This window comes from Aotus nancymaae, unplaced genomic scaffold (genome assembly GCF_030222135.1).
Source record: "Aotus nancymaae isolate 86718 unplaced genomic scaffold, 86718_ANA_hifiasm-v0.15.2.pri h1tg000053l, whole genome shotgun sequence".
In the NCBI taxonomy this organism is placed as follows: domain Eukaryota; kingdom Metazoa; phylum Chordata; class Mammalia; order Primates; family Aotidae; genus Aotus; species Aotus nancymaae.
Genome location: NW_026988467.1, coordinates 12,438,580 through 12,461,264, shown reverse-complemented (window position 1 = coordinate 12,461,264; position 22,685 = coordinate 12,438,580).

The following is a 22,685-nucleotide window of genomic DNA, read 5'->3' as shown; positions in this document are numbered from 1 at the left end:
TCCAGGTGTGGGAGCTGAGAGGCAGAAAGGAGAGAGGGCACCACGTCGCAGCAGCCACATTCAGAAGAAGATGTAAAAACCCCTCTTGCCGGCTGGGTGTGGTGGCTCACGCCTGTAATCCCAGCACTTTGGGAGGCTGAGGTGGGTGGATCACCTGAGGTCAGGAGTTCAAGACCACCATGGCCAACATAGCAAAACCCCATTTCTACAAAAAATACAAAAATTAGCTGGGCGCAGTGGCAGGTGCCTGTAATCCCAGCTACGTGGGAGGCTGAGGCAAGAGAATTGCTTGAACCTGGGAGGTGGAGGTTCCAGTGAGCTGAGATTGCATCATTGCACTCCAGCCTGGGCATCAGAGTGAGACTCTGTCTTAAAAACAAGTCAATGAAAAAACCCTCTTGCCAACAGCACTTCCCCTTTTAAAAAGGTCATCTAGTCTTTTGCTGGAAATGTGCATGAGAGGTTTACTGAGCCTTAGGAGAAGGTTCCCTTCCCGATGGTGCCTGTTGACCTGAGATCACCTAGTCTAACCTTCCGATTTTACAGATAGGAACTGGTGTCCAGGGAAAGGAGGTGACTCTTCCAAAGCCGCACAGCTGGTAAATGACAGGGTCAGGAACACCATGAGCTTTAGCTTCCAGCGGCTTTGCCTGTAAATTGGGAGGAATGAATTACAGGCATTGATCTTCCCCAGAGATAATTGGGCTACATTGGAGCCACTGTCCCCATTGTTTAGGGTTTTCTAGTAACCGTTCTTTCATGATATTTAGATGCAAGATTTTATTTTTTAAATATATTCTTTTTTTCAACTTTTAGATTCAACGGGTGCATGTGCAGGTTTGTTACAAAGGTATATTTCATGGTGCTGAGGTTCGGGGTATGATCGAACTCATCACCCAGGAAGTGAGCATGGTACCTAACAGGTCATTTTCAACCCTCATCCCCTCTCCCCTTCCCCCTCATAGTCTCCAAGGTCTGTTGTTCCCATCTTTATGTCCGTGTGTGGACGCCAGATTTCATATTTACTCTATTCAACATTTAAGAGACCTTTTTGAGGACAGGTGCGGTGGCTCACGCCTGTAATCCCAGCACTTTGGGAGGCCGAGACAGATGGATCATGAGGTCAAGAGATCGAGACCATCCTGGCTAACATGGTGAAACCCTGTCTCTACTATTTTGTAAAAATACAAAAATTAGCTGGGCATGGCTGGGCACGGTGGCTCACGCCTGTAATCCTAGCACTCTGGGAGGCCGAGGTGGGTGGATCACCTGAGGTCAGGAGTTCAAGACCAGCCTGGCCATCATGGTGAAACCCCATCTTAAAAAAAAAATTAGCTGGGCATGATGGTGTTTGCCTGTAATCCCAGATACTCGGTAGACTGAGGCAGGAGAATCGCTTGAACCCAGGAGGCGGAAGTGGCAGTGAGCCGAGATTGCACCACTGCATTCCAGCCTGGTGACAGAGTGAGACTCGGTCTAAAAAAAAAAAAAAACACTACTAAAAATACAAAAACGTTAGCCAGTCACGGTGGCAGGCACTTGCAATCGCAACTACTCAGGAGGCTGAGGTAGGAGAATCACTTGCACTCGGGAGGCGGAGGTTGTAGTGAACTGAGATGGTGCCATCGCATGCCAGCCTGGGCCACAAGAGAGAAACTCTGTCTCAAAAAAATGGCTGGTTGTAGGCCTGGACTTTACATCCCCTTTTCTGCTTAAGTCCGTTTGAGATTGATTTTCTACAACTTGCAAATGACAAAGATGCCCCATGATGTTACTTAATGGCCATGCTCACCTTGGACCATACCCATGCCGGCTACCAGCTTGGAAAAGAACTTCTTGTCTCAGCAGCCCCTACTGGTGATCAGGGCATTACTACCTGATTACAAGTGTCCCAAATGCCGAGTACCTGCCGGGCTACATCCATTCTGCATGACCGTGCTCTGCTCGCATGTCAGCACAGCCTCCCAGACAAAGAGAAAGTAGAGGAGCAGGTAACAGGACAGGCAAGGAAGAATCAGAGGGACTTCTGCCCCAATCACAGGCACTCTGATGCACACATACACATGCACGCCCACATATGCATGCACACAAGCACACATATTTACATGGTTCAGGAGCTTGGTCCTGTGTTTAACGTAGAGAATCCAGTGAGACATTTTCCTGGGCTGACTTTGGAGAAGGGACCTAAAAGGAGGAATCTAGAAGAATGAGGTAGACATCGTACCGAAACTCAGTGGTCTTCATCTTCATACAGAGCACACCTGCTTTGCATGTAAAGAGGTCTTGCAGTAGGACTCGCATCAACCTGCCAGACGTCCTGTTGGCTCTGCCTACAAAAGCATTACCAGAACGTGCCTCCACCGCTGTCTCTGCCTGGTCCAAGCTCCGTTGTCTGTCACTGGATTATTGTCACAGCCTCTTAAATGGTCTCCGTGCTTCCACCCATCCCCCCACAATCTATTCTCCACGCAGCAGCCAGAGGAGGCTTCGGAAACGTTAAGTCAGATCTTGTCACTCTGATCGAAACCACCTGAAGGATCTGCATCTCATAAAAGTCAATATTGTTGACCAGGCGCAGTGACTCGTGTCTGTAATCCCAGCACTTAAGGTGGACGGATCACTTGCGGTCAGGAGTTGGAGACCAGCCTGACCAACATGGTGAAACCCCATCTCTACTAAAAATACAAAATAAGCCGGGCGTGGTGGCACGTGCTTGTAATCCCAGCTGCTGAGGAGGCTGAGGCAGTAGAATCGCTTGAACCCGGGAGGTGGAGGTTGCAGCGAGTGGAGATTGTGCCACTGCACTCCAGCCTGGGGGACAGAGCAGGACTTCGTCTCAAAAAAAAAAAATGTCCAAAAAAAAAAGTTATAGGTTACCTTATGGTAATCTATAATGCCCGACTGATTCCCTCTGCCCACCTCACTTCTCTGCCCTCAGCTCCCACCACCCTTCCACTCACTTCACTACAGCCAAAAGGTCCTCCTCAGTGTTCTTCAGCTCTGCCCTCGGTGGCCTCTGACCCCAGGGCCTTCGCATTTACTGCCCCCTCTGCCCAGAATGGGACAAACGGTGTCATCTAGATGAACTCTCTCCAGCTCTTGGCTTCACCTCCTCTGTGCTGTCTTATTCTTAGGCAGCCTCTCTCTTTCATTACAGTGGCTCTGGCTCCTCCAGGCTGTCATCCTCCCAGGTACAAGGGGAAAAGAGAGTACTTCTCTTGGCCAATAGTTTAATGTAAGTCCTGGAATGGAACTGTATTGGCTCTGATGGGGTCACATGCTCATTGCTGACCCAATCCCTAGGGGCAGATGGGAGTTTAATGTAAGTCCTGCAATGGAACTGTATTGGCTCTGATGGGGTCACATGCTCATTGCTGACCCAATCCCCAGGGGCAGATGGGAGTTTAATGTAAGTCCTGCAATGGAACTGTATTGGCTCTGATGGGGTCACATGCTCATTGCTGACCCAATCCCCAGGGGCAGATGGGAGTTTAATGTAAGTCCTGCAATGGAACTGTATTGGCTCTGATGGGGTCACATGCTCATTGCTGACCCAATCCCCAGGGGCAGACGGGAATGGAACACTAACTTAGCTCCCAGGCTCCACCCAAACCACAGGGGCCCTTGTGGGGTATGGGGAGGGAACAGGTGGGCTGAACTTGCAGTTATGATCAAATACTAACAGCGACGATAAAAATGATAACAACAATAATAGTAATGGCAGCCAGCATTTGCACAGTGCTTGCTCTGGTCTCAGGAGCAGGAAGGATGGAGAGTGTCTAAGAACTGGGCCAGATGCACCTGTCGAGGTGTCTTAGGAAACTTTTACCTTGGGCGCGCGACTGGGCTGGGAAATCGGTGATGTCCAATCTTGTCTGCATATTAGGAACTTATTTTAAAGAATAACTATGGGCCAGGTGTGCCGTCTCACACCTGTAATCCCAACACTTTGGGAGGCCAAGGTGGGTGGATCATGAGGTCAGGAGTTCAAGACCAGCTTGGCCAACATGGTGAAACCCCATCTCTACTAAACACACAAAAATTAGCTGGGCATGGTGGTGCATTTCTGTAATCTCAGTTACTTGGGAGGCTGAGGCAGGAGAATTGCTTGAACCAGGACCCAGGAGGTGGAGGTTGCAGTGAGCTGAGATCATGCCACTGCACTCCAGTCTGGACTACAGAGCGAGACTCCGTCTCAAAAAAAAAACCCAAAAAACAGCTATGAAACCCACCTTAGAGCAATTGAATAGGAATCTTCTGGGGTGGAGAGGAAGCCTAACATTAGGGTTTTTTAAACTCTCCAGGTGTTTTGAACATGCCTTGGTTCCGAGTATTAGTCCGTTCTTATGCTGCTAAATAAGGACATATCTGAGACTAGGTAATCTATAAAGGAAAGAGGTTTAATTGACTCACAGTACAGCATGGCTGAGGAGGCCCCAGGAAACTTACAGTCATGGCAAAAAGGGAAGGAAACACATCCTTCTTCACAGGGTGGCAGGAAGGAGAAGAATGAGCGCTGAGCAGAGGTGAAAGATCGTTATAAAACCATCAGATCTCGTGAAAACTTACTATCATAAGAGTAGTATGGGGGAATCACCCCCCATGATTCAATTGCCTCCAACTGGGTCCCTCCCACGACACGTGGGAATTGTGGGAACTACAATTTGAGATGAGATTTGGGTGGGGACACAGCCAAATGGGGGCGTGCCATCTGCAGTTTCAGGAACCACCCAGGTGACTCTCATGCTCATTTATAGCTTGAGGGTCTCTGCACAAGGGCCCTATTTCCCATCATTGCTTTGCTCCCTGGGATCAACAGATAAGGCTGGTCCTGACCAGAAGGGACTTACTGGTCACCTGAGATCACCTGTTGGTCACCTGAGGACTGAAAGAAAAACCGTCTCAGGCACCTCGTGACTATTCTGCAGGGGAACTTGACGCAAGGTCTCTTTTATGAGTCTAAGAATCTTTAAAATTGCCCTGGCTCTTTAGAAAGACCCTAGTTTTATTTCTTATATTCTCATTTTCCTATGAAATTAGTGGTATCTTTCTTTTCTGGAGGAAAAATTAGTCCTTGCCCTTATCTCTCTCCTCCCAGGTGTGGAGTTCCACAGATAAATGGAGGTTCTTTAATAGCGGGGCTGCCTGGGGGAGAAAAAGTTATTTGGGCCTTATTTACCCAATGACGTTTCAGCTGCCAATGCACGCTGAATGCCCTGATTGTAATATTCAGGGAAGTTGTGGGTGCTGGCCAGTCCACACCCGAGCCGCTTACATTCCAAAAGTTTCTTGATAGGCAGGTGCCTTAAATAAAATTAAAATATATTTTCTTGACTGATGTGGCTGGTCACGCCTGTAATCTCACACTTTGGGAGGCCAAGAGCAGAGGATAGCCTGAGGCTAGGGGTTTAAAACCAACCTGGGCATGGAAAGACCCCATCTCTACCAATATATATATGTGTGTGTATATATATATACACATACATACAAACACAATATGTATATATACACATAGATGTATTTTTTTTCCTTATAGCAACAGCGTTATTAAAACAAAGGTGGTTTTCCAACTTAGCCCACAAATATCTATTCAACTCATATTCCTTCTTCACAGGAAGGAGAAGAATGAGAGCCGAGCAAAGGGGAAAGACTCTTATAAAACCATCAGATCTCGTACAAAGTAGGCTGGGCGCGGTGGCTCATACCTGTAATCCCAGCACTTTGGGAGGCCGAGGTGGGGGAATCACCTGAGTTCAGGACCAGCCTGGCCAACATGGTGAAACCCCACCTCTACTAAAAATACAAAAATAAGCCAGGTGTGGTTGTGCACTCCCGTAATCCCAGCTACTTGGGAGGCTGAGGCAGGAGAATCACTTGAGCCTGGGAGGTGGAGATTGCGGTGAGCTGAGATCACACCACTGCTCTCCAGCCAGGGCGACAGAGCAAGACTCTGTATTGAAAACAAACAAAAAAAGAGAAAGTACTATCACAACATGAATAACTTTTTGCTTATGTAACTTATCTAAGATTTTGGATGGGAAAATATGAAAACTGATTCCAGAGTTAGTAGAACTTGTGTTGTGGGAAAAATGTTTCCGTCTTAGCCCAAATTTTGGGCATACAATACACTTACCTTTTTTTTTTTTTTTCCCAGTTTCTGTCTTCCGAGTCCATTTTATTTCCTGAACCGCAGTAATATTAGTTCAGGAAATGGGCGGTGGGTGACAGGTACCTCTGTTGGGTGACAAGGCGTGGGGCAGTCCTGAAATGAGAATCCCCTGTGGTTGACATGCATGAGAAAGCCTGTGAGCCGCAGCTCAGCTGTCCCCATCTGCTGAGCCCACAGACGGTGATGGGACCTAGGCCATTTCTGTTCACTCTGAGCTGTGCTAAGGGACTGAGAAGCCCACATGCTGTGTGGCATAAACACCACTTGCTGGGGTCGCAGAACATTGGGGAAGGGCCTCTGATGAGTGGGCATCTTGGAGCAAAGGCACCAAGCTGGGCTGGGGCTGGGGACCTGGTGCTGCCCGATTCTCCTGGGCAAGGCAGCACGGCTGAGCCACCAAGGTGAGGGTCTGTGTGGCCCAGTGTCCTAACCATAAATAAGATCCCCATCTTTTCTAGAAGCCACAGCATCAGGGCCAGAAGGGACTGAGTTGTTCAAATGCTTTCCTTTCTAGATGGACAAGAAACTGAGATCAGCAAAGGTTGTGGCTTACACGGCCAGGACCACACAGCCAGTCAGAGGCGGTGCTGGACTTGAACTTGTGCCCTCTGACTGCCGGTCCAAGTCCAAGGCCTGTCTACTCTGCTCTGATACCGTCTTCTCTTTTCTACATTTTTCTCAAAATCGAGTTAAAGAGGGCAGTGGCTCTGTTATCCCCAGTGCATAAACAAGGCACACTGGAGAGCCTTCCTGAGGTCCCCAGAGGCAGGACACCCCCCTTTTGTTCCTTCTGTGTCCTAGGTGCCCCATGCGAGCTCCCATGACTCCTTTTTATTTTTATATTTTAGACGGACTCTCACCTATTCTGTTGCCTGGGCTGGAGTGCAGTGATGCAATCTCGGCTCACTGCAACCTCCGCCTTTCCAGTTCAAACGATTCTCCTGCTTCAGCCTTCCAAGTAGCTGGGATTACAGGCCTGCACCATTATGCCCAGCAAATTTTTGCATTTTTAGTAGCGCTGGGGTTTCACCATGTTGGCCAGGCTGGTCTTGAACTCCTCACCTCAGGTGATCTGCCCACCTTGGCCTCGCAAAGTGCTGGGATTACAGCGTGAACCACTGCGCCTGGCCCCATGACTCCTGGTGAATGTTTGCTTACATGTCTTCCTCTTGTATTATGTAAGCCCCTTGAGGGCAGGGACCACATCCCATTTGTTTATCTCCTAAGACAAGCTCAGGGTCCCTTCCAGAAAAGGTGAATGATAAGCGTTTGATGAATGAGTACACGAAATTAACACCACGATTTATTTTTATTCCAGATATAATCCCATACAGCTTCTCCACCTCCCCTATCCCCTCCTCACAAGAACCCCTTTCCATTCTGAGATGCACTGAACAGGGGTGCAGTGAGCTCAGCAGCACCTGTCGCCTGAGGGTGAGCGGTGTTTGAAGGGCTTTGCTGCTCCAATGCTCTTTTTACGTGGGTCTCATCCAGTCCCCCAGCAGCCCAGGGAGACAAAGGAACAGCTACTCCTGTGCCCCTTTTCCAGACAAAGCAACTGAGATTGGGTCATCATCGAGCCCCAGGTCATGCAGGTGACCTGCAGGAGTGGTGGCACAAACCTGAGGGCAGGACCCTGGGTGAAGCCTGGTCTCTCTTGGCTGGGCTGGTCGGGAGGGGCAGGGGCTGATGACAGGCAGCCTCCCTGGCCTACCCAGAAGTCCTTCCTGGTCAGGGGTGAGCGTGGCTCTCTTGCTCCTAGAGAGAGCTTGCGTGGGGGTTCCTCCTTGCCCTTTGGGGTTCCATGGAGCACTGTCTGACAAGCTTTGCTTTGAGGGTTTCTCCTTTAAGCAATGATTATAGAGCTGTTCTGTTTACCAGGGTTAAGAAGAGTGAGGTCCTTGTATGAGCTCTAGTCCTGGTTCTGATCACAGCAAGGGATATCTCTCTGGGCCTTGATGTCCTCATCTGTGACATGGGCTTCTCCGACTAAATAAACCCACCGTCCATATGAAAGGAGGCCCACTAGCCTGCTCTGCATTCCTGAGCTGCCCTGTTCAGGAAAAGGAGCACTGGGCCCAGTACTCTCTGCTGCTTCTGCTGGTTAGGAAAGTCTTCTGGTCTCTTCTGGAAGATTCTGGAAAAGCCTCTAGTCCTGCATCTGCAGTGGTTCCAGAGCAAGCTGCTCCTCCCAATGAGGCACGTCCATTCAGAAGCTTGGGGTGCAGCGGAAAAGGAGGCGGCTGCACCTGCTGTGCTGAAGACCAGTGAGAGGGCCGCCCTCAGGGTGTCCTTTGTCTGGCTCCCCCCTGGAAGTCCCACATCCCATCTCTCTGGGTTTCTGGACCGCAGCCTTTCTTAACAGGAGGAGCCCAGGGCGCCACTCCTTGTTAGAGCTTCGCACCAGCCCCTTGGCCTCAACCTGGAGGTGACCCCTGGCCCCAGAGGCAGCCACCTGCCCTCGGACTCCAGGGCTCACTGGGTCAATGCTGTGATGAGGACAAAACGGATAACAAGCGCTGTCACTGATTGTCACTGACAAATCACAAACACCCCGTGCAAGACTCTGTGCCAAGTGCTTACGTCCACCTTCCCATTATATATTATTATACTGTCACCCCAGCCCAGAGAGGCTAGGTGCATGCCCCAGGTCACACTGCTGGTGAAAGGCAGACGGGGCAGCTGCAGAGCTCGGGGTCTTAGTCACAACATCCTACGCAGTGGAGGGGCGCCTTCTGCTCGGAATCTCACCCGAAGCCGGACTTGAAGCAGTAATTTGGAGAGATGTGGCTCGGTGATTGCATGCACCTGTCTGCAGCAGGGAAGGCGACCTTTTCTGTCCCTAGATGTCCTTGGGACCTGTCGGGATGACCCTGGGCCCCTGACCACTGCTTGGAAGTGGTTCGTAGGAGCAAGACCCGTGGGCAGATATCAAGGAAGGAACGAAAAACATTTTTTCCTTTTCTGAAAAGTGGAGTTCCGCTCTCTTGGATCATACCGTTGTGATGTTGATCACGAATGTCGCTCAAATCTTTGTGGACGCCTGTTCCCTTGTGCCATCAGCTCCCTGAGGGCAGGGGCTGGGGTCACTTTGGTTCAGTGATGAATGCCCAGTGTCCAGCACGGTACCTGGCGTGTGGGAGGCATTTGATGAGCCAGCCCCTCGGCAGTGAGGAGGATGATGCTGCCAAGTGAGAGCATCAAGCCCCGTGTGTGGACTTTTCTCGGGTGGGGCACTAAGGCATTCACCTGCAGCGCTGGGTGGTGGCTGCTCCTCGGGAGGTGAAGATCCCATGCTCCCTCTGAGTCACAGGGTTCCAGGTCGGGTTGTCTGTGTCTGGGTGCTGTGCTGTGAGGGCTGGGGGTCTCCATCTTGGGCAACAGCTTCTCGCAGACACCTGCTCAGCCAGGTCAGAGACCCCAGCAGCTAGGCAGCTGCTGTTTCTCACCGTGGTCCCTGCCAGAACAAAGCAGGGACAAGAGAGGCGACAGGTGCCCTTGGGAGATGCAGTTGAGGGCAGGGTTGTGCTTAGCGGGGGCTGCACGCTGGCAGGCACAGACTTGCTTTGAGATTGTGCATTTTATCTCGAACTAATTCACGCCACTTTCTCATTCTGTGCAACAAAACTCTCGCATTTGCGGGGCACACTGGTGCACGGGAGGCTGAGGTGGGAGGATTGCTTGAGCCCAGGAGTTCAAATCTACCCCGGGCAACATAGCAAGGCCTTGTCTCTAGAAAAACCGAAACCAAAACGATTTGCTTTATTATATACAACTTCGCCTTTCCGTGCCTCAGTTTCTTCATCTGTAAAATGGTGAAAATAGCAACACCCGCCTTGTGGAATTGCTATGAGGACCGAATACATTTCATTCTATTTAAAGAACTTAGAATAATGCCTGTCACCTAGTAAGCGCTACACAAGGTTAGCTGCTATTATTATCACCAATGTTGTTACTATTATTCATCTCATTAACTTACCAGTTGTCTTGAATCAGTTGCATGGGGGTGGCCCCTGCTCTGGTTTTCAATGCACTCTTAAGAGCCATCTGCATGCTCCAGGGGAGGAAGGGCGATGTTTCTGGATATTGTTGTTCCTTGGCATATTAGTTATCTATTCCCACGTTACAAATTACGCCAAAACGTAGTGGTTCTGTGAAAAACAGTATTTATTATTTCACAGGTTCTGTGAGTCAGGATGGAATCTGGTGCCCCTGGTTCAAGGTCTGGCACAGGCTGCAGTTAAGGTGGCAGACAGGCTGCATGATCCCGAGGGTCAACTAGGGAGGGACCTGCTTCCAGGCTCACCCACGTGGTCATTGGTAGAACTCAACTCCTTGCGGGCTATTGGCCAGAGACCACTTTAGTTCCTGGTCAAATGGGTCTCTTTATGGGACAGCTTACAGCTTGGCAGCTGGCCTTATCAATGCAAGCAGATGAGGAGAGAGAGACACAGAGAGAGAGAGAGAGAGAGAGAGCACCCACACATACGCAAGCAAGATGGAGGTCAGTCTTTCATAACCTAATCTCAAGAGTGACAGCCCATCATTTTTGCTGGATTCTATTCTTAGAAGCAAGTCATGATCAAGGAGAGGGGACTTCACAGAAGGTGGGGTCATTGGGAGCCATTAGAAGCTGTCCGCTCTGTTGAGGGCACACCACCTTGAGATCATGGGCATCAGAAAGTACCAAGTTTGATGCCAACTTTAAAAAATTGTATGATTGATCTTAAACTCCTAGCCTCAAATGATCCTCCTTCCTTGGCCTCCCAAAGTGCTGGGATTACAGGCATGAACCGCCATGCCTGCCCCAAAGCCAGCTGTTTCTCTTACCTAGTGTTAAAATCAAATGGGAGACCATTAGGCTGAGGTGGCTCCCAGGCCCTGGGTTCCTACAGAAACAAGGTGAAACTCGATCTTAGCCAGTCATAAAAGACCAGCTAAACACTAATTACATAATCAGGAACTTTCCACCAGGATCATCTAAATGAGGCAACTGCCCAAACCTTAGTCAAATAATTATTTTCCACATTCCTTATTTAATTTCTCTGATTTTCACCTTATGAAAACCCTCCCTTCAAACTCCTCTGGAGGAGCCCTGAACCACCTTTGATTTGGTGCTGCCTGGTTCATGAATTGCTATTTGCTCGAATAAACTCTTAACTTTTTAACGTGACATCATTGATCTTTTAACGCCAGCGGTGTGAGTCCCACACGTTGCTCTACCTGACCGAGCCTCATCTGTAACTTGGAGCTGAGCTGAGGATCCAATGTTACCCACCTTGATGAGCCACCTTGCCCAGTGCATGAGTTTCCCATGGCTGCTGGAGGACATTGTCACAAACTTGGTGAATTATTTTTGCACAGTTCTGTGGCCAGAAATAGGACATGGGACTCACTGGGCTGAAATCAAAGTCTCAGCAGGGCTGTGTCCCTTTCGGGAGGCTCTAGGGAGAAACCATTTCCTTGTCCTTTCCAGCATTGAGAGGCTGCCTGCACTCCTTGGCCTGTGGCGCCTCCCTCCATCTTCACAGCCAGGAATGGAAGTTGAGTCTTTCTTACTTTGCCTGATTCTGACCTTTTCAGTAGACACACTTAACTCTGACCTACTTCTTTCTTCTTCACCTGGCATTAAAGACTTCTGTGGCTACATTGGGCTCACCAGATAATCTAATCTAGATATTCTTCCTATTTTTAGGTCAACTGATTAGCAACACTCATCTCACCTGCAACCTTAGCTCCCTCCCCCTCTTAGATACCCTCTGTAAGGTATCACAGTCACGGGTTCTAGGGATCAGGGTCTGGGCCTCTGTGGGTACTCATCATTCTGCTGACCCCAGAGTCCTTCCTTGAATCTGTTTTCATGTGACCCCAGGGCCTCCCCTTTCCCACTGTACCCTACTTTTAATACTACTAGTTATGTGACCGGGGCCAGTGTCTTAACTTTTTCCTGCTTCTGTAAAGTAGGGATAAGGGTGCCTGTCTGCCAGGATTACAGCAAAGACTAATTAGATCACAGGTAAAGGGCACAGGGCCTGGGACTTGGGAATTGGGTCCTGTATTGCAGTTTCACTGCTTGGATCTATTTGGGAGGACCATCTGCTTATATCAGTGATGTATTTATGAGAGGATTGTCTGGATGCTGCTTAAATGTCACACCTGGCTGCCTGATTGTCCCTGTGGGGGTCCTGGCCCAGAGGAGGCGGCACTCCCCACATGCCCAGGGGCCGGGAGGAAGGCTCATTAATTGTGTGGGAACATGAAGAGAAGGCAGGCGGCTTGCTAAAGTGATGTTCAGGGTCGTGCTTCGAGGTTCCCACATGTGTGTGTGACTCCCTGGGGCTGCCCACGTGGTCCTGTGGTCCCATGGTTTCACTCCAGGAGGCCACCTGCCTGCCACCCCTCAGAGGAAGAGAAACAGCTGCCGCTTCATGTTGGAGACCTCGTGCCTGGCATCCGGCCATTCCTCAGCTCATCTCCTGCTGGGTGAGTGTCATTCTCAGAGTGCTGGGCTCAGGATCTGGGCTCCTGGCTGGAAGGGAACCTGGGTGGGTTAACAGGTTTTATTATTTGTCCCGAGGCCAGCTTTCAGATGTTTCTCGCATCCTGTGGAGGAAACAAAACAAAAGCCATTTCCCCACCAAAAGCCACCCTTTGGGATTGCAGAGAGCCTGCAGGGATGGTGGGGCGCCCTGCCCACCTGAAACATTGTCTACTGGGCCTGGATCTCTGGGTGCCCTAGGTTGCTTTGTTCCTTCTTGGGCTGAGCTGGGCTGGGCTGGGCTGGGCTGGGCTGGGCTGGGCTGGGCTGGGCAGGGCTGGTGAGGGACTTAGTGTCCTGCCACCTGGTGGCGAGTGCTGGGACTGCGAGCTACAATGGCCCAGGCACTGCCTATAGCAGAGCGGTTCATCCCAGGGTGGTGGTCCCAAGCCCCTGGTCACACCACAGAATCACCAAAGGAAGTTTAAAAACTACAGAGGCTCCAGACTCACCCCATACCTACTGAATCAGAAATCCTGAGGCCTGGAAATAAGCATTTTAGCTTTAGCATGTGGATTCCCCAGGCCCTGTCTCAAAACTCCAAACTATTGGCATTGGAGTAGGACCTAGAAATTGGAATATTTAACAAGTGTGCTCCAGTGACTCTCGTGAGCACCTTGACTTGAACACTAGTGATTCAGCTGCCTGCAAGATAAATGAGGCAACTGTGGGATACAGACTATTTTAGAAGCTGATACAATATTCGATGATATTACTAGAAGCATAAAGTCCAGGTTAAGGGAGGATAGCAGTTAAAAACCTCTGGGTTCAAATCTTACTTTTGATACTACTAGTTACGTGACCTGGGGCCAGTGTCTTAACTTTTTCCTGCCTCTGTATAGTAAGGATAAGAGTGTCTGTCTGCCAGGATTACAGCAAGGACTCAGATCACAGGTAAAGGGCACAGGGCCTGGCCCTTGGGAATTGGGTCCCGTATTGCAATTCCACTGCTTGGATCTATTTGGGAGGACCGTGTCCTTATTTCAATGATGTATTTATGAGAGGATTGTCTGGGGAAGGAGGAGATGGAAGGGGGGACCGTGGAAGAAGGACCAAGGGACATGGAGAGGCTTGAGGGCCTGTAGTGGGGTTGGGGGAAGGAGATGTTTTGGGAGGGAGGCATTTATGCTGCTTGAAAAAAAAAAACAGCTGGGCATGGTGGCTCACACCTGTAATCTCAGCACTTTGGGAGACCAAGGCAGGCAAATCACCTGAGGTCAAGAGTTGAGACCAGCCTGGCCAACATGGCAAAACCCCATCTCTACTAAAAATACAAAAATTAGCCAGGCGTGCTAGCGGTTGCCTGTAACCCCAGCTACTTGGGAGGCTGAGGCAGGAGAATCACTTGAACCCAGGAAGCGAAGGTCGCAGTGAGCCGAGATCGCGCCACTGCACTCCAGCCTGGGTGATAGAGCGAGACTCTGTCTCCCCAAAAAACAAAACAAAACAAAACAAATAACAGAGGGTCAATGTGGAAGAGGGACCGGGAGGTAGAGTGATGGGAAGTCCCCACGAGCGAGTGGATCTAAGAAGGGCACAGGCAGACTCACGGTTCAGGGAGCTCAGCCACAGGATCCTGCAGGCCGAGGCCACATGAGGAATCTGTTAGGTGCCATAGAGCAGTGGTCCCCAACTGTGGCACTTACGTCCCTCGTGGAGTGTGACCTGGGGGACATGCAGGTGAGCATTTGCAGGAATATTTATATGTATATTTATGTGGATACTTGGCACAGTGAGGCACACATGTCTGTACCCACATCTACGTATTAGGAAAAAGAGCCAGTGTCTTAGGCCTGTGGTTACACAGACATAGGCGGTGATGTCAGGTCTGAGCCAGATTTAAAATAGGCAGCTGTGAAGCCCATAATAGTAGAGCTGGGTGTGGATGTGGTCGGAGCAGTCAGTGTGGTCCCGGTGAACCCAGCCTCAGAGGAACTTTCTGCTTGGGTTTGGATATGGGTGTCAGTGACATGGAGTATCAGTGACATGGAGTGTCTTGCCTGTGAGTGAGGATTCCACCCCAGGACCTTCGCTCCTCCGTCACCAAGAGAGAGGGTGTCTCTGCAAAGTTACCATTTTTAGCAAGCCAGTCTGAAACCTCTGGTGCCCGTGATGCTGGAGTTTGCTGGGTTAGGCGACCACAAAACCAAATGAACCTGCCTACCTGACATGCGTCTCCTGTACTCCTGACCTGTCTGTTCCTGACCTGTCTGTTTCTCCTGACCTCTGTCTGTTTCTTTTCTTCACAGAACCTGCTCACAGGACACATATGTATTTGTGTATTATTTCAGGCCAGAGACTGTTTTGTCGGTAGATTTATTTCATACAGTGCTGGCATAAGACACACGCCCAGCAAGTGTTTGTTGAATGAATACATGATGAAGCCACTTTGATAAGAGTTGCTCCAGTTGTGTGGGGACACCCGTTTCGTGGCCATCTACCTCTGAAGGCTCCTGGAAGAGCATCTAGCACCGAGTGCACCGGGGCTCTGTGTTGTCAGGGAGGCGTTGGCGCCATCCTCTTGGCTCTGCTGATCTCTATCCTGAGCTAGAACTGGAGTGATCCTGGAGAGGGGCCTGGCCAGAAAAGAGCCATGTGGAAACCCTGTGAGGAAACCAGAAGAGAGGCGATGGTCCTGGGGTGTCCAGATGGTGGCAGGGCAGTGAGGAGACACAGAGCCAGGACTTGCCCACAAAAGCAGCTTGGCTTCTGACTCTGCAACCGTCACAGGCTCAAGGGGGTGGCATTGTAACCAAAATGCACACTCAGTTGCTCGCCACTTGCAGAGTGTAATTAACAAGAGCTAGTCGGGTGTAAAGAAAGTGACTATTCCAAAGCTAGCCTAGGGGAAGAAGAACGGGCTTCCTGCCTTAAGGGTTCCACCTTGCCTTTGGAGCAGAAAGTGAGTGCTTTTAAAGGGGCCTGCACAGGGGTGCAGGTGGGCAGGTGGGAGTTCCACATGGTAGCTTGGCGCCTTATTTACTGAGACTCGATTTGGCATCTTCATGGGCATACTGTGTGTTGTCAATGAACTGTTTTCTCTCGAGGCAGCCTCCTAGTGAGAGTTTTGCTTCAGAGCTTCGAAGCGCAGGGTTAGATGAGCTTGCCCTGTAGGCAGGTGTGGCGAAGAGGAGGTAGAAGGCTGTACCTGCATTTCTAAAGAGCTAAGTAGGAAATGGAGGCCAGGGAGAAATGGAGAAAAGAAGAGAAGATACTAAAGAATAATAGTAACTCCTTGTCTTTTTCTTAGAAAAATAAGGGCACTCGGTTACACATCTCTAGCAGCAAGACTGGGTCAATTAAAAAAAAAACAGAAGAATTTAGGATTCTTTCATGCTTCCGAGTTGTTCTGTATAATGCAGATAGAGTCCTTAAAATGCAGGTGAGAGTTGTGTGTGTGCACGTGTGTGTGTGTGTGTGTGCATGTGTGTGGCACATAGGAGCTGGGAGAAAGGGTGGGAGTCCCCTCAGTGTCAAGGCCAGCGGACGGTGGGTCACTTGCCTGGGCATCTTCTCCAGTTAGGCAGGTGGAATCCAATTCTAGTTGCCTGGAGCTGGTGATGAGGGTAGTATGTGAGGCTCCTCTGGGCTGAATTGCATGCCCTCAAAATTCAGATGTTGAGTACCTAAGGGTGTATTTGGAGATCAAGTCTTTAAAGAGGTAATTAAGTTCAAATGAGGTCAGATCGGCGGCCCTAAGCCAACACGACTAATGTCTTATAAGAAGAGGTGATTTGGATACACACACGCATAGAGAGGCGGCCACGGGAGGACCGCAAGGAGAAGATGGCCATTTGCAAGCCAAGGAGAGGGGCCTCAGAAGAAGCCAACCCTGCTGGCATCCTGATGTGGGGTTTCTAGCCTCCAGGACCACAGGAAAGTCCACGTCTGTCGTGCAAGCCCTGTGGCCTGTGGCACTTGGTTATGGCAGCCCTAGCAAACTAAAACACAGAGAAACGGGAATGGTAGGGTGGCAGTGGTTAAAATGTCACAACCAAACCACAGAAAGCAGGGGTGGCTGTGGCCTCGGGGCCGACTGGATCTGAGAGATCAACTGTCCTTGTCCCCCTCCTCCATCTTGGCACCTGACTCTGGGTGAGCCCCATTCTCTCGGGTAATTCCTTGTGGGTGGGACACGGCAGCCTGGATCTCCGGGACCGGTCGTACAGCTTCAGATCCAAAAGAAAGCGGGAACTCTCCTCCACCTGTGATTCTGAGCCCCGTCGGGAGGGATTCTGATTTTAACTTCTCAGGTCTGGAGTCTAGACCTGGGCCTTTCATCATGGGCCAGGGCTGCAGGGCTGGACTGTCCAGTGGGGATCCTGCGACCTCCCTGAAGGCGGGGTTGGGGGTGAGGCAGGGGCAGTAGGACCCTAAGGGGACCAAGATCAGCAGGACCCCCACCTCCAAGTACTTCATGGAGTCGAGGCGGAGCAGTTCCCCGAGGCCAGCCAGTGGGGAGGCAGTGGTCTCCGCAGGATGCTTTCCCCTCTTCACCCTGATTGGTTCCCACCCAGGAATTTCCCATGAAACCCAAACCACAGGCCCCTGTGTGTGTGTGGAGTGGTGGTGGCTGGCGAGGCCGTGTGGCATCATGTGATGGGAGGGTGTCCATTCTTTTTCTTCCTTCTCTAGGACTTGAGGTGGGACATGGGAGAACAGGGCCCCTTCCTGGTTTGTCCACCTGGCCCAGACCTCCATTCCCCACCCAACCTTCCACTTCACAACCAGGAAAAGACCTCAGAGAACATCTGCTCCAACTCCACCGAGGCTCAGACAGGGTGAGGAGTTGGCCCCATGTCACACAGCCTGGTGTATGTGGCAGAGCCTGGGTGACAGCCAGTGCTACCAGGTCTTCCAGCTCCAACCTTGATTAGAAGGGGAGGAAGGCTGCTGCACCCAGCTGCTGCCAGGCACTGCCGCTATGTGCCGTATGAGTGGCAGGGCCCAAATCACTTGCCCAATCTGGCCGTGGGCAAGTGTCCAAAACACTCTGGTTGTTTCCTATTGTCTATTTTTTAAAAATGATAGCCGGGTGCAGTGGCTCATACCTGTAATCCCAGCACTTTGGGAGGCCGAGGCGGGTGGATCACCTGAGGTCAAGAGTTCAAGACCAGCCTGACCAATATGGTGAAACCCTGTCTCTACTAAAAATACAAAAAATCAGCCGGGCGTGGTGACAAGTGCCTGTAGTCCCAGCTACTCGGGAGACTGAGGCAGGAGAATTGCTAGAACCTGGGAGGCGGAAGTTGCAGTGAACCAAGATCGCGCCATTGCACTCCAGCCTGGGCAACAAGAGGGAGACTCTATCTAAAATAATAATAATAATAATAAATTAAATAAAATGAAATTAAAAAAAGATGGCGATGATGCAGGTGTGGTGCCAGATAAGCCATTATACATACTCACCGAACCAGACCTTTCTAAGTCCCTAAATTATTATTTTAAGTCAGGAGCTCACGGGGCTGATGGGGCTATCCTTACCCTTTAAACCTGTTATTTACAGAGCAATATTCTTCCAGGCAGAGGGGGTGGATCCAGCTTCCAACCGTGCAGTACTTCATAATGAGGAGGTCTTTTCCACCCTGGGAACATCTGGCTTCAGGAAATTTTACTGTAAACAGCTGGGTGTGACCAGCCAGCTTTAGGCCAGGGCTTTGATGGCTGAGATCCTAGCTGCCACTCACTAGGGTGGGACGCTGGGAAATGTATGTAACACTCTGTGCCTCAGTTTCCCATCTGTCCGATGAGGAAAAACAATGCTTACCCGAGACTGCTGTGGAGATTAAATGGGCAAACACACACAGCTGTGATTCTTAGTCAGGGATGATTTTGTTCCCCCTGGGGACATTTGGCAATGTCGGGAGAAATTTTGAGTTGTCATGACTGGGTAGAGGGGTACTGTCGTGACTGGGTAGAGGGGTATTGTCATGACTGGGTAGAGGTCTAGTAAACAGAGGCCAGGAATATTGCTAAACATTCTATAAGAATGATCTGGGTTTCGTGTGGTGACTCATACCTGTAATCCCAGTACTTTGGGAGGCTAAGGTGGGAGGACTGCCTGAGCACAGGAGTTCGAGACCAACCAGGGCCATAAAGCGAGATCCTGTCTCTACAAAAGTTAAAAACAAAATGACAACAATGAAAAACTGGCTCAGAATGTCAGTAGTGCCCACTGAGAAACGCTGGCACGAAGGACAGTGTGACGGTGTCCGTATTGCAGCGTGTTAGTCCTCAGTTCAAGGTTGGATGTCCGTGAATCCTCAGTTCTGTTTCTGGCACTTATGTGAGCTGCTGGGTGCTTGGTCTTAGTTTTTCCCCGACTGAATATCAGGGGCCTCCTTTCCCCTGGAGTCTGCCTGCCTGGCCCCACCTGCAGGGAAGAGGAAGCCCCGCCAGGCCACTTTAGAGGATACCCTAAGAGCTGCAGGGTGCCCTTGGGCTGCTTTTTTCTCACCTCTTAAGAGCTGAGAAATCAGTGCATGCACTGTGTCCTCAGGCCACGAGGCCTGGGAGGGCCGGCTCCACTCTCGGTGAGTTTGCAGCCCTATCCAAGCCAATGGGTTACCACCCTGAGACTTGGCTACACCCACCTGGCAAGAGGGTCTCTCTGGTGCAGGGGCTGCTGTCTGAGACAGTGTTTGTCTAGTGGCCATTTTGCTGACAAATGGGGACAGTCGGTCCGAGAATGAACTGGTACAGAGGAGAGCAAACCCAGGAAGTGAAGAAGGATGAGTGTCGTGAAAGCATCGTCGAACACCCTGGCGCCAGCTGCGTCCGAACCAGCTGTTGACCTGGACTGTTCTTTTCATATGCGCTTCATTCCCTTTCACTGGATTTTCAAACCATTCTTTGAGTTGGGTTTCAATCACTGGTCATTGGCTGTTTAGGCCATTCTTGCATTGCTATCAAGAAATCCCTGAAACTGGGTAATTTGTAAGAAAAGAAGTCTAATTGGCTCACGGTTCTGCAGGCTGTACAGGAAGCACGGTGCCAGCATCTGCTTCCAGGGAGGCCTCAGGAAGCTTCCAATCATGGTGGAAAGCAAAAGGAGAACAGGCACATCACACGGTAAAAGCAGGAGCAAGAGAGAGAACACGGGGGAAGGTGCTACCATTGACAACAGCCAGATACCGCGAGAACTCACCACCACGAGGCTAGCACCAAGAGGACGGAGCTAAACCATTCATTAGAAATCGGCCTCCATAGTCCAGTCACTTCCCACCAGACCTCACCTCCAACACTGGGGATTACAGTTCTACATGAGATTTGGGTGGGGACAAATATTTGAATGTATCACTGGCTCATACAAAAATTCCACCTGCCCTAGCTGGGCGTAGTGGCTCACACATGTAATCCCAGCACTTTGGGAGGCCGAGGCAGGTGGATCACGAGATCAGGAGTTCAAGACCAGTCTGGCCAAGATAGCAAAACCCCTTCTCTACAATGCAAAAATTAGCTGGGCACAGTGGCAGGTGGCTGTAATCACAGCTACTTGAGAGGCTAAGCCAGGAGAATCGCTTGAATCCGGGCGGCAGAGGTTGCATTGAGCCAAGATTGTGCCACTGCACTCCAGCCTGGGCGATAGAGTGAGACTCTGTCTCAAAAAAAAGAAAGAAAAAGAAAAAAAAGTTTACCTGTCCTAGAGTCTTTGATTTTTCTATCTGTGTTTTTCTGGAGTCTTAATTTTTTTTCTTTTTGTTCTTTTTTTTGGAAAATGGAAGAGTTGACTAGAAGTCAGTGGCTTCCTGTCTTTTAAATCCCAGCCCACACCAAGAAATACATTCTACGTCACAGCTGGGTGCATACCTAACGTGCAGATACATGCCTGCACATCTGGTTACAAAGGCTCTGAAAATCAGCACCTCAGCCTTATGAAATGTTTTGTGTTCTTTTTTTTTTTTAAGCTTTTTTTCATATGCTTCTTGGCAACACCTATGTCTTTTGAGAAGTGTCTGTGTACTTTGCCCACTTTTTAAATATATTTATTTTATTTTATTTTTTATTTTTATGAGAGAAAGAAAGAAAGAGAAAGAAAAAGGGAGAGAGAGAACAGGATTCTTGCTCTATTGCCCGGGCTGGAATGCCATCTAAAAATAGGTACTAAAAACCTCTTTTATGCCGATAATTGTGCTTAACAACGGAGGCAGGAAGGAATAAGGGAAGAAAATAGCAAACAAACAGCAAACCAATATTTCATTTAAGTCTGTGAAATGCTATGCAAATGCTGAAGAGTGATTTACTTCCAATTATATAGTCACTTTCAAAATAGGTGTAATATGATACTGAGAAAAATGTGTGTTCTGTGGACCTGGGGTGGAGAATTCTATAAATATTCACTAAGTTTACTTATTCCAGGTCTAAGTTCAAATCATAGATGTCCCTATGAATTTTCTACGTCTTTGATCCATTGATACTAACAATGTGGTGTCAAAATCTCCCGCTATTATTGTGCGGGAGTCCAGGTCTCTTTATAAGTCATCAAGAACTTGTCTTATGTATCTGGGTGCTCCTGTATTGGGTGCATATATATTTATAATGATTAACTCCTGTTGTTGCATTGATCTTTTTACCATTATGTAATGTCCTTCTTTGTAATTTCTTTTCTTTTTCCTTAGCCAGATTGGAAGTTTCTTGAGGGCAGGGCTTGTGTAATGAATTCAATCCCCTCTGGATGCTATGAGGCAGCACAGTTCAGTGGAACTTTCTGTGACAATGTCTGGTACAGCAGTCACCCACTAGCCACAGGTAGCTTTAGAGCACCTGAAATGTGGTGGTGTGACTGAGGAAGAGAGTTTTAAATTCTAATTTCATTTTAATTCATAATTTGAATTAAATTCAAACGTCAGGGTAGTGCCTTGCATCGGCAGCTGTTGCTCTGTGAATTTTTATGTATTTCTCTGTTCATTTGCTTAGCAGACAACAAGTTCCAGAGGCTATAATCTGGGTTTCCTCTGAGACATGGGAAACGTGGTCCAGGCGCAGTCACAGTCCCTACAGGCCCTCACAAATTACCGTAATGCAAGGGTGAGAATGTGGCATGTCTCAGAGGAGACCCAGATTATAGTCTCTGGAACTGAGTGAGATCCCTCGTGATCTCCCAGAGAAACGTTGGGAGAGGTGGTGGGATTGCATAAGGCTCCTCAAGGGCAGCTAGTCAAACACTGAGAGGAACCGATCCATCTGCGCTCTGCTGAGGAGCCCTTCTGGGATACAGGCCCTCATCTGAGAGGCAGCTGGAGGGGACAGGGTTAATGCAGACAGAGTTCAAGTTCTGGCTCTATTAGCAGTGATCACTTAGGAGAGCTCCTTCACTCACCGACTCTCATCAGTAAAATAGTAATACCATGAAGCCCTCAGGATGGTTTTAGGAGTAAAAGAGATACTTGTGCAAAGCCTCAGCACACGGTAAGTGGTTAGAACAAACATATGTACAGAATCTTAGCTGCCAATTATTATGAGGACTCAGTCCCCTCCTCCTGGGGGGCACCGTGAGGCTTAGAGAGACGCAGGGAGACCCAGCCCCTCACCTCCCCCCACATGAGGCTCTATCCTTCCACGGGGGGCCAGGTCTTCCTTTCTTGACTCCTCTCAATGCCGGGGCTGCCCGGGCTGCAGGAAATCAATTCCTTTCTTGCAGGAAGAAAGAAGCGCTGCCTGGTCCAAGTGAACTGAGGGGAGCTGGGCGTTTCCCACCGGTTTGATGACGCTGCACTCCAGGTTCATTCCCTGCCTTTGGAAATCAGCAGCACAACTTGCAGCCAGCGTGACTGAAAACAGGCATCTTGGGTAGATTCTACCTGACACCTTAGTTGGCTCCCAATCAGCTAGCTATGCCCTGGCTACCCTGGTGCCACCTCATGGGCCCATTGCATTGGGCTGTAGCCTGATCAATTCGACTTAGCCTTGAGCCAGAGCAGAGGGAAAGAGCAAACCATTTGCAGAAGGCAGCACCTTGTGTCCAGGTGCAGCACTCAG